This window comes from Arctopsyche grandis, chromosome 11, assembly GCF_051622035.1.
Source record: "Arctopsyche grandis isolate Sample6627 chromosome 11, ASM5162203v2, whole genome shotgun sequence".
Lineage (NCBI taxonomy): Eukaryota > Metazoa > Arthropoda > Insecta > Trichoptera > Hydropsychidae > Arctopsyche > Arctopsyche grandis.
The window spans coordinates 15,191,293-15,204,261 of record NC_135365.1 but is presented as its reverse complement, the minus strand read 5'-3'; the positions used below and the strand labels follow the sequence as shown (position 1 = coordinate 15,204,261).

Here is a 12,969-nt window from a genome sequence, read left to right as displayed (position 1 = left end):
AATTTATTTACTCTCGCCACTACACCAACCACCTTTATCATACTTCTAACCCACGGAATCTGTTTTCTATCTCTCCTCATTATGCCCAGCATACAGCGTTCTGTACTTCTTTGAGTGCAATGATTGGACCTTAATATGTCACATAAAATAGACAAAAATTGACTGCATCACACTTGAAGTACCTACATATATACAATTCGGGTCTACCTCGTTCTACCAACTTGCAATATCTCAAGACTCTTTTTCCCAACTTTTTCGGGGTATTTCTTCGTCGAGTTTACATATACGAAAATGTTTTACATAGTGAAATGCGTATTATATAAGATGAACACTAACTATTAAACTAACCCTTGATCAAAGATCTTTTTCTTTAGGCAAATAATCTGCATATGTATGTATCTACTAAATAGCCAGATCAACGCAAAAAAAGCATTTTTGTATACAATATACAAACTCTTGATTAAGCAGATGAAAAGTTGAAAAAACGAGTTTCAAGATATTGCGAGTTGGTAGAACGCAACGCACCTATATAATTCACAGTCTAATGTTTCCATTGCATATAATGTAGCTTAGACTATTTTTGTCGCATAGTTCATTGCTTAAACAAAAATTCAGCACAAAAAGAAACAATAAAAGCAAATATGTACATACGTATGCTTGTTTGTTTCGATTTCGTTCGGTTGTGCAGTGTGTGCCTCTTATCAAAAGTCACGACTTCTCCTCCGTGAAATGAAACCGTTTTAGATGAAACGCACTGATAACACTCTCGCACCACTAAAGGTAGGAACAAACTTGCGCTCCTATTTTCCGCAAAACAATGCAATTATTTTTTTCAATAATTTCTTACATAAAAGTCTTTGCAAATTGACCGCGGTATTTCATCAATACGAATATTATCGTGGTATTAAATTGACCGAGTCACGCTCGCCGATTGACCGTGGTATCGCTTAATTTTTCCCTTATCGAAATGCATCGATTGCAGTTTTGTGAATTTGTGTCGTTTTGTGCACACACGCTGCAGGCAGTGCAACGGTGCATTCGATTAAGCCTCGATGGAATTGGTCCCGATCGAACTTTGCATACTAATTGCTCGATATCCTCAAATGTAGCGCAAAGGTTTTTTTTACCACGCAAGATATTAAAAATAAACAATTTTATAAGCTGAAAAATAATATACATACATATGTACTAATGTATCGCATATAACATTAAATGCGTTGACAAATATACTCTAGGCAACATGTGAAATTTAAATTGGTAGTTTGTATGTATGTATGTACCTACATATATACATATGTATATACAAATTATCAAACTTTCACATATTTACTAATAAAATTTACAAAATCATTTAAGAATTATTAAATGAAGGACTTTGAGTTCTGGTTGTCAATAAACAACCATTCATTGACACATTATATGTAGTACGCTCAAAAATTTAAATATCAAACTTGTAGATGGATATCTGCTGATTGGAAACAAATTCGGAATCAATAGTAGAAATTTCAAGAAATAGTGCATCAAAAACACCCTTGATGGAACAGAAAACAAATGAATATGCAAATATCAACGATTCGGAAATATTTGAAGATGATTCAGATGTTTCTAGTGTGTAAAAAAGCAATAATATATGTATATATCTAGGAACTGTTTATACATATACGTACATATATGTATTGTAAATTTATATGCAACTTTTTTCTAATTTTATCTAAAAATAAGGGTGCGTATTATAATTTATTTATACAGGTATACACCCATTTTTAATTCATACGATATGTACATATGATCAAACATTGTAAATATTATTCAAGGCCAATTATTAACATCAATTAACAATCATACAGACTTCTATCGAAAAAAATTTGCAACATTTTAAATATCAATAAATTTTAAAATGCTGTTAACTCAAATCATGTGAGAAATAGGTCAGGATTGCCTATTTGTTGGAACCGTTTCCAATGAAATCAGATAATTGGCAAACTCTGAAAGGAAGCGATCGACCGTGGAATCACATATTTAAGGTGTGGCCAGCAACAAAGCTAAGGATATAACCCGTGACCAGAAAATTTAAATCATTACACACTAACCATTAATCTTTGCTGCTGGTTACAATCGATGTAATACGGTACTTGTTTAAAGTTTTTTGTATGTAGTATTGTATGTATATTATGTCCCTAATCCTGTTAGTACGTACATATATCGTATATTTACAGATTAAATGTCCCCAATCGTTTACTTTCTGATTAGCATCTAATTCTTGCAAGATTCAGAAAACCTCCCATATAATATTTATAAATTAACTATTGGGATATCTAAAGCAAGAGGTCAAAATTTAGATGTGTCTCAAGGTAGTAGCAAAAATATATTTTTATTCACCAATAACTAACATTAAATTTTATGAGTCTGATTTTAATTGTAAGGAAGCGGTTAAATATGTTGCAGATGTCAAAAAAGTACATATTTATTGTACGTGGACTAGTCCCAATAGGGGTAGTAATAGTAGGGGTCCCAAATCTGAGAATTCGAATACCTTTCATATTTTTTTTTTTTTTTTTTTTTTTTTTTTTTTTACATATATACCAGGAAGGCCTTACAGGTAAATCCCAATGCGCCTTCCTGGCCAATTACAAATACAAATACAAATACAGCATTTTTATTATAAGTCGTTGAATTGCGAGACACTGAAAAAACTCGCAAATTAACGAGACATCTATGAATTGTACATAAATTTTTATTGTACATCAATCAAATTTTTCAAATAGTGGTGACATAGTAGGTAGGAAGGATTTTTAGCCAATTTTTTTTTCCGGGAACCGTTTCAACAATGAAATCAGAGAAAATTGGCAAACTCTGATAGGAAACGATCAACCTGGAGTCACAAATCCAGGTCTGACCAACAGCATACTCTGAAAAATTCATTTTCATTCAGGGATAGAACCCGGCACCTTCTTGACGGTAAGCAGAAGCTTAACGTCCGAGCTATGCTGCTGGCTACGTACTATGTACTTATTATATATGTACTTATTGTTTTATTTTCAATCTACAGCACATTTGATTCTATTTGATGTAACTACCTACCTGAAAAAAATTCTTTTAAAATTTTAATAAGAACTTAATCTTTTTAAGCTTTCATCTTAATGATTTAAAGCTTATTATTCGATATTTTCCATATTACATAGTACAATTTCCATACATACAAATCAATTTTTAAATTAAAAATTGAAAATTTGATTAGTCAACCTTTCAGGACAAGCTCTAAATATAGCATTCATCTACATATATGCTTATCAGCAAGACCAAACTAAACCGTAGTCATTTCCTATGCCAATTAATGTACATTTCCATACAAAATTTAAATCAAAATCAATGATACAGACATTTAGCAATATAGGGATGCTCATAATGTTGCACGTACCACCGTTTGGGAGCCACAACTATCGCATACGATTATACCCCGTAAATGTGCAAGTTTGCGCGAAGTGGCATCGCTGAACGTCAGGACGATATATAAATAATGGAATTAGTGGAACGAACTCGCGGCAATTTATACAGGGTGTTTGTTACATAGGTGTTGTTGTTTATTCATCGGAATTAAGCACAAAACTATTAATGAAAACAAGACAGGCCTGGTATTTATTATCGCGGTACGTTTGCGCCACTTACCGGAGAATAAGCCGTCCGCATAAATAGTGGCTTGTGTTGTGTTTCCTGTTGAAACTCCACGCCGCTAAACAATGGTGACAGACAATTTACATCCGCGATTATGGGATTGTTTATTATAGAAACAAGGAGATAAAAACCCCATAGAAAAAAGCTAACTCCAAAGAACGAACACATCCATCGATAATCAACATCGATGAGAGACAATGAGATCTCGCGCGCCGATATACATACATATGTACATAAATAAGTAAGCGCACAGTTCGCTCTCTACATTGTACAATAATAGTGCTGGTTAATATGTATGTATGTATATAAACGTTGTAAAAGCGCGGTAATTGCTCAATTCGTATTAATTAACCGAGTATGGATTCAATTCTAAAGAGCGTTGACACAAATCTAACGGCTTCGATTGAAATATTACACATTGTGACAGGTGTGTTCGTATCCGTCATGCTTTTCAAAGATCACTTGAATTACCACTATCGAATGTTAATTCTGAGCCGGTGCCTGCACAATATCAATTATATTATGGAAATAATTACACGTATCATATCACAAACGTGACTCGATTGAATGTCCCATTATGTAATAAAGGACGTAAAAAAATTGTTGGGAATAGTTAAAATTGACAATATAATCTATGAAATGATTTAAATGTATCTATAATTTATTTATATAATTTTTTTATGCCGAGTATATTAAATCTAAATTAGTTATATTATACATGTAGATTCAGTTTAGCTAAAGAAGAGTGGCATTTAGTATGATTTAGATTTAGTATGATCATTGAAATGTTAAGAGGGTAGATTACGATAAGTATATATTAAGTAAGATAAATTAGAAATTATAGCCCAGAATAGTGACAATGAAACTCAAAATTCCTCGTTTAGTAAGAGTGGAAGATGCTGAAAAAAAAATTGAATTTAACTTGGCATTAAGATGATATTTTTTTTTATGTTTAGATCATATTTAAATATAATAATATAAAACTTTTGATACTTAATTAGTACTGAAAAAGTTTCATTGGAAACACCCTTCCATGCCATTAGTGTTATTGCATTGCACCAGTGCATTCAAAGAAGAATGGAATGCTGAATGATTGGTATAACGAGGAGATATATCGGGATAGGTGTGATAACAGTGGTTGATGTAATAGTTAGGGTAAATAGATTGAAATGGCAATGGGCGGGTCACGTAGATATACTATTGGACGATAGATGAACGAAAGAAGTGCTCGAATGGTACCCGATAGATTATAAAAGGGTGCAAGGGAGGCCGCAGAGGATATGGATGGATGAAATCAGAAAAATGTGTAAGATGAGATGGATTGCCCAAAACAGAGACGAATGGAAGCATGTTCATCCAGCAGTGGATGGCGAACGGCTATGAATTATGATAATATTACATCAACTTTCAAGTTATGGGATCATATCATATGATATTTCTTGTAATCTTTCTGCACTCACTACTGTCAATTTTATCTTTATTTTAACTAAAGTAGAGTAAATTTAAAAATTGGGTATTTATTTAAGATGCAATCTCTTCGTAGAAAGCAATGCAAAATAATTAGAGGAACTTTCTGTTTTAAAAAAATAATAAAATGTGTAATTTAAGTATACGAAACAATATTGAGAATCATTGGGAAATAGTTTCAGGTATTCTTATAACGAATTGTTTCCGTCTGAATATCGCGACACGCCTCACTTTAACTCACGTTAAGATTAGGGAATACGAAAATTGCTCACACCGAGACGCGTAAATTTCACAATATACGATATGGCATTTGTGCAATATGAATTTTCCGAGAGGAAAATACGTCTACAACTATGTACATACATATAACACAACCTAGTAGATAATGTTTTGTTTTGTTTGTGGGATGCCTAGTTGGCGTCCCTCGCCTCGAGCGTGCCATCAATTGAATTCCACTCGAAATCCAGATTAAATCTCCGAAGCTTATTTCAACAATAAGACGATAAGTTACAAATGCATCCACGTTGAAAACAATAGAGCCTAGATTTTCCCTACCGGATGTAGACACTCCGCATTGAGATGAAACTTCCTGAAGACTTTACGCCGGATTTGTTTCACATTGACGGTTCGACGAGCTCTCTCACACGTACTTACGTACATACATACATACAAAACAAATAAATTCAATGCCCATGTGTGAGCATATAATATACATATAGCAATATAAAATAAATACGCCATAAACATTTCAGCGAAATGTGTTGCAATAAAAGCCGTCAAAATTTTGCATAATAATTAGCAATTAATGCGTGCGATAGCGCCACGCTATCATTGCGAGTATGGGTAGTTGTAGTTGTTAATTATTTACAGTTTTATGCAGTGTCGGCTATTTCCGCTACCTATACTCACACACATAGGAGTTATATATTTGTATTATTATATAGGTTGATATGAATTCACATAACTATAAAAATTATGCAGTTCGAATATGTATGTATGTATGAATGTAACCGCTTGCCATCCGAGTCGAAGCACCCAAGAGCAATTAAACTTCACAAACGCATGTGCGAATGCGACTCTTTTATATCTTCGAATTAATTATAATTTTAATTACTTACAAGCGTCCCAGTGACGTGTATAAGGTCGAAGGTTCTCAAACATTAATATCATGTTGATACAAATTATCTAAGATTGACTGATCCCAATTACGTAACTATATATATATATATATATATATATATATATATATATATATATATATATATATATATATATATATATATATATATATATATATATATATATATATATATGTATGTTTGAAAATATACACGTATACAATATATCTTCATATGTAAATATATGTATATTGCTAGTAAGATATCTAAATTTCTGTTTGTGCATTTATACATACATACCTAGATATTTGAATATTAAAAAAAAGTCGGCAGTATGTGTATGACGTGCGGTATATGTAAGTGAAACTTGAGTTGTAAATGTATGACTTTGATTCCATTGGATTTTAAGGTCCTGAAAATTTGGTTTTATCTCGAAATTTTTTACATAAAATATGAATAGTTTCGAGACCTGTATTTGAGTTTAACGAAATGAATTTTAATTTGAAGCCACTACCTTATTTTTTCCAACAAATTTTCCTATCATCCAATGCAAAGAAATTTCAATTTAATAAATTCATATATAGGAATTAGTTTTTAACGTTATACTTAAATATGATTTTTAAAAGATGTAAAGAATGAAATTTTATAGATATATCAAATCGAATTGAAGTCTATTTTATCGCTTTATAGTATTTTTTTTTACTTTTTTTTAATGTATATTCATTTATTAACAAAAAATAATGTACAGGTTACCCCAAAGAGTCAAATTATAAATGGATAAAGTATTCATGAGAATCTTTTACTATCATATTCATGTTCAATTAAAACATATTTCGCAATTCATTTACATACATAGCTTATTTAACTATTTATTATAATTTGAATTCGAAAAATCATTATTTTCTACTTATTTATATTTAAGCGAATGTCCTCTACTATTGAGGGTTAATAAAAAATTGAATTATGCGATTTTTTTAGATTATTTTAAATCAATTAAAAATATGAAATGAATTCAAGCAGTATAATAGCCCACGATTCGAATTAGCTCCACCTGTATGTATATTTGTACGAATTTCAATATGATAACCCTAATTTGTAATATTTACAATATTTTAAATAGGAATGTATGTAAGATGAATGATAATATTTTATTGAATTTTAAAAGTTTTAATAGAATAATAAAGTGATTTTCGCTTGTAAGTTATTTTTATTGCCTCATCAAGCGCATTCTTCAGAGATGTGGATATTTTTTAGCATAGCATAAACATTCAACAGAAAATATATATATAATATAATAGTGTAAAATACGTCGGCTTGAACGCCGATTCAAATAATTTTCAAACTTTTATACGCATTTTATATAGATTCCCTGTTTAATTTAAAACGTCACTTGCTGCTGTGTAAATATTCTCGGAATAGATACTCCAATAGTATTCCACCATCTTCAAATGGAAATGTAGTAAATGGAATAAATCCATCTTTGTATGGAAAGCTCGTACGTATTTCTAGGAATGGAAACGTTCATCAATGCCTTAGCAAATACTACAATATACGATACTATTTCTATACAACGTAACTAAAAATGTTTGTATGATAAATTAGTATTAACACTAGAAAACAATGACTGGTGGTAATTGCTTACAAAGCGTCGATCGCTTAGTATAATAAACGCATATATCAAAACGAACGTTTTGCAACTTGTGCTCTTGCTTATTGCAATGTACCTACCTACCTACTCTCAGGTTTGCAAAGATACACACACATCGAACATGCGAACTGTATATTATTTATATTATGTCGGTGCTGTTGAAAAACATAAATCATCGGTCGGTGTACGTCGAGTATGCGAGATGAAATTAGCGTCGCGTCGTCGCCAATTAACGCACACTTTAATTGCGACCTCGTGGTGAAAATTCAAGTGGAAAATTCACACCGAAAAACGTATATAGGAATAGCGAAGGCTTCGTTTGTAAATTGCTCGAATTTCAACAAAAGATCTAAGCGTGCATTTTGTTCGGTAACGAGCTTCAATTGTGCTGCTTGTAATTTATGAAAGCTCACTCTCACAACCGTTTGACTAAAACAATGAACGATCATTGTATATTCAAGTATGTATGTGTGTGTTTATAATATTGTATTATATTAACGATAATTAAACGCACATTCAACACTCTAATTGCGTTTTCTTGTTATCTTTAATAAAGAATAATAGTTGGTGGTGCGTTTGATTTATGTAGTTAGAAATTTACATATAATACATATATCAGGGTGCCTTCAAGATTTTTATCGAAATTATACAGTTTTGCTGCAAATTATTATTTTTTATCATTGTTCGTTCCTCTCATTTTGATGAAACGACAATTCTAAAAACAATATCGCCTCAAAAATAGGCCAAAATTAATGGGATTTTTTTTAAAAGAATGTGTTGAGTCGTTCATAATGTTAAAATATTATTCATGTACTCATTTCCGAACGGGAAGAATTTAGCGGTAATATTTAAAATAAAACTGCTTTTTGATGTAAATTTAAATTGAAAGTGTACTTTTGAAGGCTTGTGTGTCTGTCATGTGCCTAATATAACAATACATAATGTATGAGTAATTAATTTTATTCGTTTTTAATTATATATGTAATTCAGTATGTACGTAGTTCTATCGCGTGAAAATGTTGCAACATCCTAAAAAATGCCACGAAATTAGAAATAGAAATAAAATATACACACAATGATATAAAGAAATACAACAGATTGTATCGTTTCGCATTAAGATCTCAATCGTGTACCGAAAAAAGGCATTTAAACGAACAGAAATCCTTTAATTGGATTCTTTGATATTTTTCAATTATTTCGATTCAGTTATGAACGAGCTTTATGGAATTGTTTCTTGGCGATAATGATCGCGGGACGTCAAAAGAATTTTTGATTTCTAATTTCGAAACGATATCATAAATATGTATTCGAAGTTTAGGCCGCGACAGCAATATCCGGTCTTTTTCGCCAAAATTTAACATGTTCGAAAACATTTACCCTTTAATTTTGACGACGTGTATAATAGCTACATATATAATGAGTTTCAAAAGTAAAATCGCCACCTATTATTATCTTTGATAGATGGCTTGGCAAGACGTTAACATACGATAAATAGACGTTTTGAAAATTGATTGACTGACTTGAAAGCGGGCAAAACAGTGCCAAATAAATGGTGTAATTGTGCGAGCTGAAAAAAAATCATAGCAACAATGAAAACATTAGACTGAACGAAAAAATATTTCAACGAATGTCAACCGTCAGAGTTTTGAATGACACACGTACAGCATCACAAAACATACCTACCTTTCAATTACGTGAATTGTTTACTCAATTTAGAAATTAACGTAGATATATTTGTATATCGTCAACCTTCACATACTTACTTACTTATAATTAATTGATACTGATTTTTCATATTTTGAAAAATTCCCAATGGGAATTGATAAATACCCACCAGAATACAATGAAACAATATTAAACATTTTATTTTCTAAAATGTTAATTATCACCTTATTCAATTTATATATTAAATTTTAAATATGCTAACCTCCACACATACATACATATATGTATGTATAAAACAATACCAAAAAATCTTTCTGCTTTTTTAATGTTTTTAAAAATTTAACTTCGTTCAATTTTTAATTTTAACCGTTTTTTTGTTTCTTTAAATATTTTGGGTAGCATTTGAATGTTTTTTAAATAAAATGAAATTTGATTTTTATATATGTTATATATATGTATGTATATATGTATGATTACATACATATGTATAATATATAAAATGAGTATTATTCTTGTCTATGTATGTATTATCTGGCCACAATATTATATTGGGGTAACCTATAAAGACACTGGTATACATACATATGTTTATTAAAATGAAAATAAATCAAAAAAAAAAACTAATGTCATCCTAAGTTCTGTAAATAATTTTATATTTTTTCGAAGAGCTAATAGATAAATATACATTTAAATTAATATGTATGTATGTACCTATATAAACCTATAGAAATTATAGTATAAATAACCTACAAGTTATCTATGTATATAATAAAGTCAATGACGTCCCTAAACTATGTATGTACCTATATGTACATATATGCCATATTTCATAATTGAAATATACATTTAATACACATATATTTTTTAATTAAAGTAATTTTGGTGATCCTACCTATATATTTTCATATATAATTCAGTCGAATCAGATAATTATGTGTGTATATAGTTGTCCTCTTGAATGAGAAATTATTATATAAATATAAACGGTTATAATTTTGATAATTTTCCTTCAGTTTTTCGCCCCTTAAAATGTTCCGCCCTTATGTTCCGCGTTGCCTAATTTGCTTATGCCCACAGAACGTCTCCGAATAAATTATTTATTATTGGGGTTTTTAAATAGGCCTGTATTTATTTGGTCAGTAACTTCATTTGATTTAGTCGGTAAATATAAGATCAGTAATTTATATTATCCTTTACTTCAGTAAGTGGTTACCTGAGCGTTATTTTTATCACTAAATCATTAAATTTTCGTAAATGCTATTAGCCATTTATTAAAAAAATCTCGACTTCAAATTTTCGCATGATCATAAAACTTCATCTATTGGTACTACGTACCTACATACATAAAGTAAAAAACTGACCATTTAAATTGTTGCTATTTTAAATAAGCTATTTTTAATAATGTACTATGAAAAAAAATTATACATTAAATAAATATAAAATTATGTGTGTATGTCATTGAAATAATTTGCATCCCATTACAATGACGATTAGTTGCTGGCATTCATAAAATTAATAATAGACAGGATATATTTTTGGAATAATCACAATCGAATTCCAAAGACAAGCGAACGGTCCATGTCCTTGACCGATCTAAGCGCCCCTAAAACGTTTGAGAAGCGCTCGCATCGGCCGCAAAGCACGACGGGCGTTTACAACCTTACGAAATCCCGCTGATTAATTTAATCACGGAGCGGCCGGTTACATGATTAATATGGGTGAAACGTTTAATAGTAACCGGTTTGTCGTAACAAACCGCCTATTTATACGGGACTTACAAAACGCGAGAATCGACCAAATTAAATTATCTCACTTCACACACACACGCACACATTTGTGTCACATAATTTCCTCACAAATTAGACTCGACCAAAAAAAATAACAGTTCCATTCAAAGTTCGCCCACCGGCTATAAATATAATCAATTCCCACCCTCCCAAAAAAAAAAAATCTATCTCACATATATTTATTAGCAACATTTTTTTTATGTGTGTATATTATTGAACTGTGATCTGGTAGCCTAATCGATCTGTGTGCGATAACGGCTATTATGATCGCGGTACGTATCGGATGTAATTAAAGGTTGAGCGAATGTTAAAGCCGCGTTGCGTGGACGCAAAAAGCCGTTTTAATTATCTCTGAGGCTGGGTCATTAGCGAAACGACAAATTAATAAATGCCAAAGAATACATTACAATGCATAATTGGCTTCTCGAATGTGTATATATGTATTATAGTCGGCGAATCAAAATATTGTTTGACGTTATTGTTGAAAACGGACGCATCAATAACGAAATATGTATAAAACGCTAGTCAATTAAATTTATCATTCGCATTTTAATTCCTTTCGATCCATTAGCAAACGTGCGTGAACCGGTTAGCCACATTGTAAATGTGTAAACTTTTATAGAAAAATCGTTTGTGTAAAAACTGAGGAAACGGTAGGAAAATAAATACTATTATAGTTAGCTGCTGGTAATAAAACGAAAGAGGATCTAATTAACATTTCAAATTAAATTGCGCTCGTTTATATTTAAAACTAAAGCGCATAAATTTTATAATAATTGAACAAATGTCATAATATAAGATGTTTATCGAAATAACGATTCAATATGTACAATTTTTCTTAATAAACAAATATTTGAATACGTTTTAAATATTGCGATTAATTGAATTATATATATATATATATATATATATATATATATATATATATATATATATATATATATATATATATATATATATATATATATATATATATATATATATATATATATATATATATATATATATATATATATATATATATATATATATATATATAGTATCCTTCGAAGAAATTTAAAATTTGTATCATCAATGGTTAGATTATAAATGTTTTTTCTACAAATATTCATATATATAAAAATGTTTCATTATATAGAACGGACTATAATTAAAATTCTTATAAGAAACTATGTACTGGAATAACTGTTAAAATGTTGAATAATTTTATCAACAACATTCACATACCGTCGGCGAACGAATTTTAGCCGTATTCATACCACTATATTGCATCGAATTATTATGTTAATACTTTGAGAATTAATTTTTAATTATTTCAAATGAAAAAAAAACCGTCCGCTTATCTCTCCTCCGTATTTTTATACCCGTTTGAACTATTTTCATTTCGTCGCCGTGAATACATTAACATAATTTTAGCACAACTACTGCTATAACGAGCCGGACGACGAAATTTATTTCTAATTGAGTCAAAGTGTGCTTGTAAAAAAACCAACACCTAGCGTGGTAATTAAAATGTGCGCAGCTTGATGTTTTTCATTATAATTTACACTTCTTTGTGCTACTGTCTCGTAATTTTTTCATGTTTATTATGCCATCCATCGCAAATTGTCTC

At 30.4% G+C, this 12,969-nt stretch overlaps 1 protein-coding gene across 1 annotated transcript in view; it reads right to left on the bottom strand.

Annotated features, from left to right (window-relative positions):
* The window catches only part of Dr (muscle segmentation homeobox protein Drop), a 33,593-nt gene that overhangs the window by 19,517 nt on the left and 1,107 nt on the right, over nucleotides 1-12,969 (bottom strand). The gene's annotated exons all lie outside the window — the stretch shown is intronic.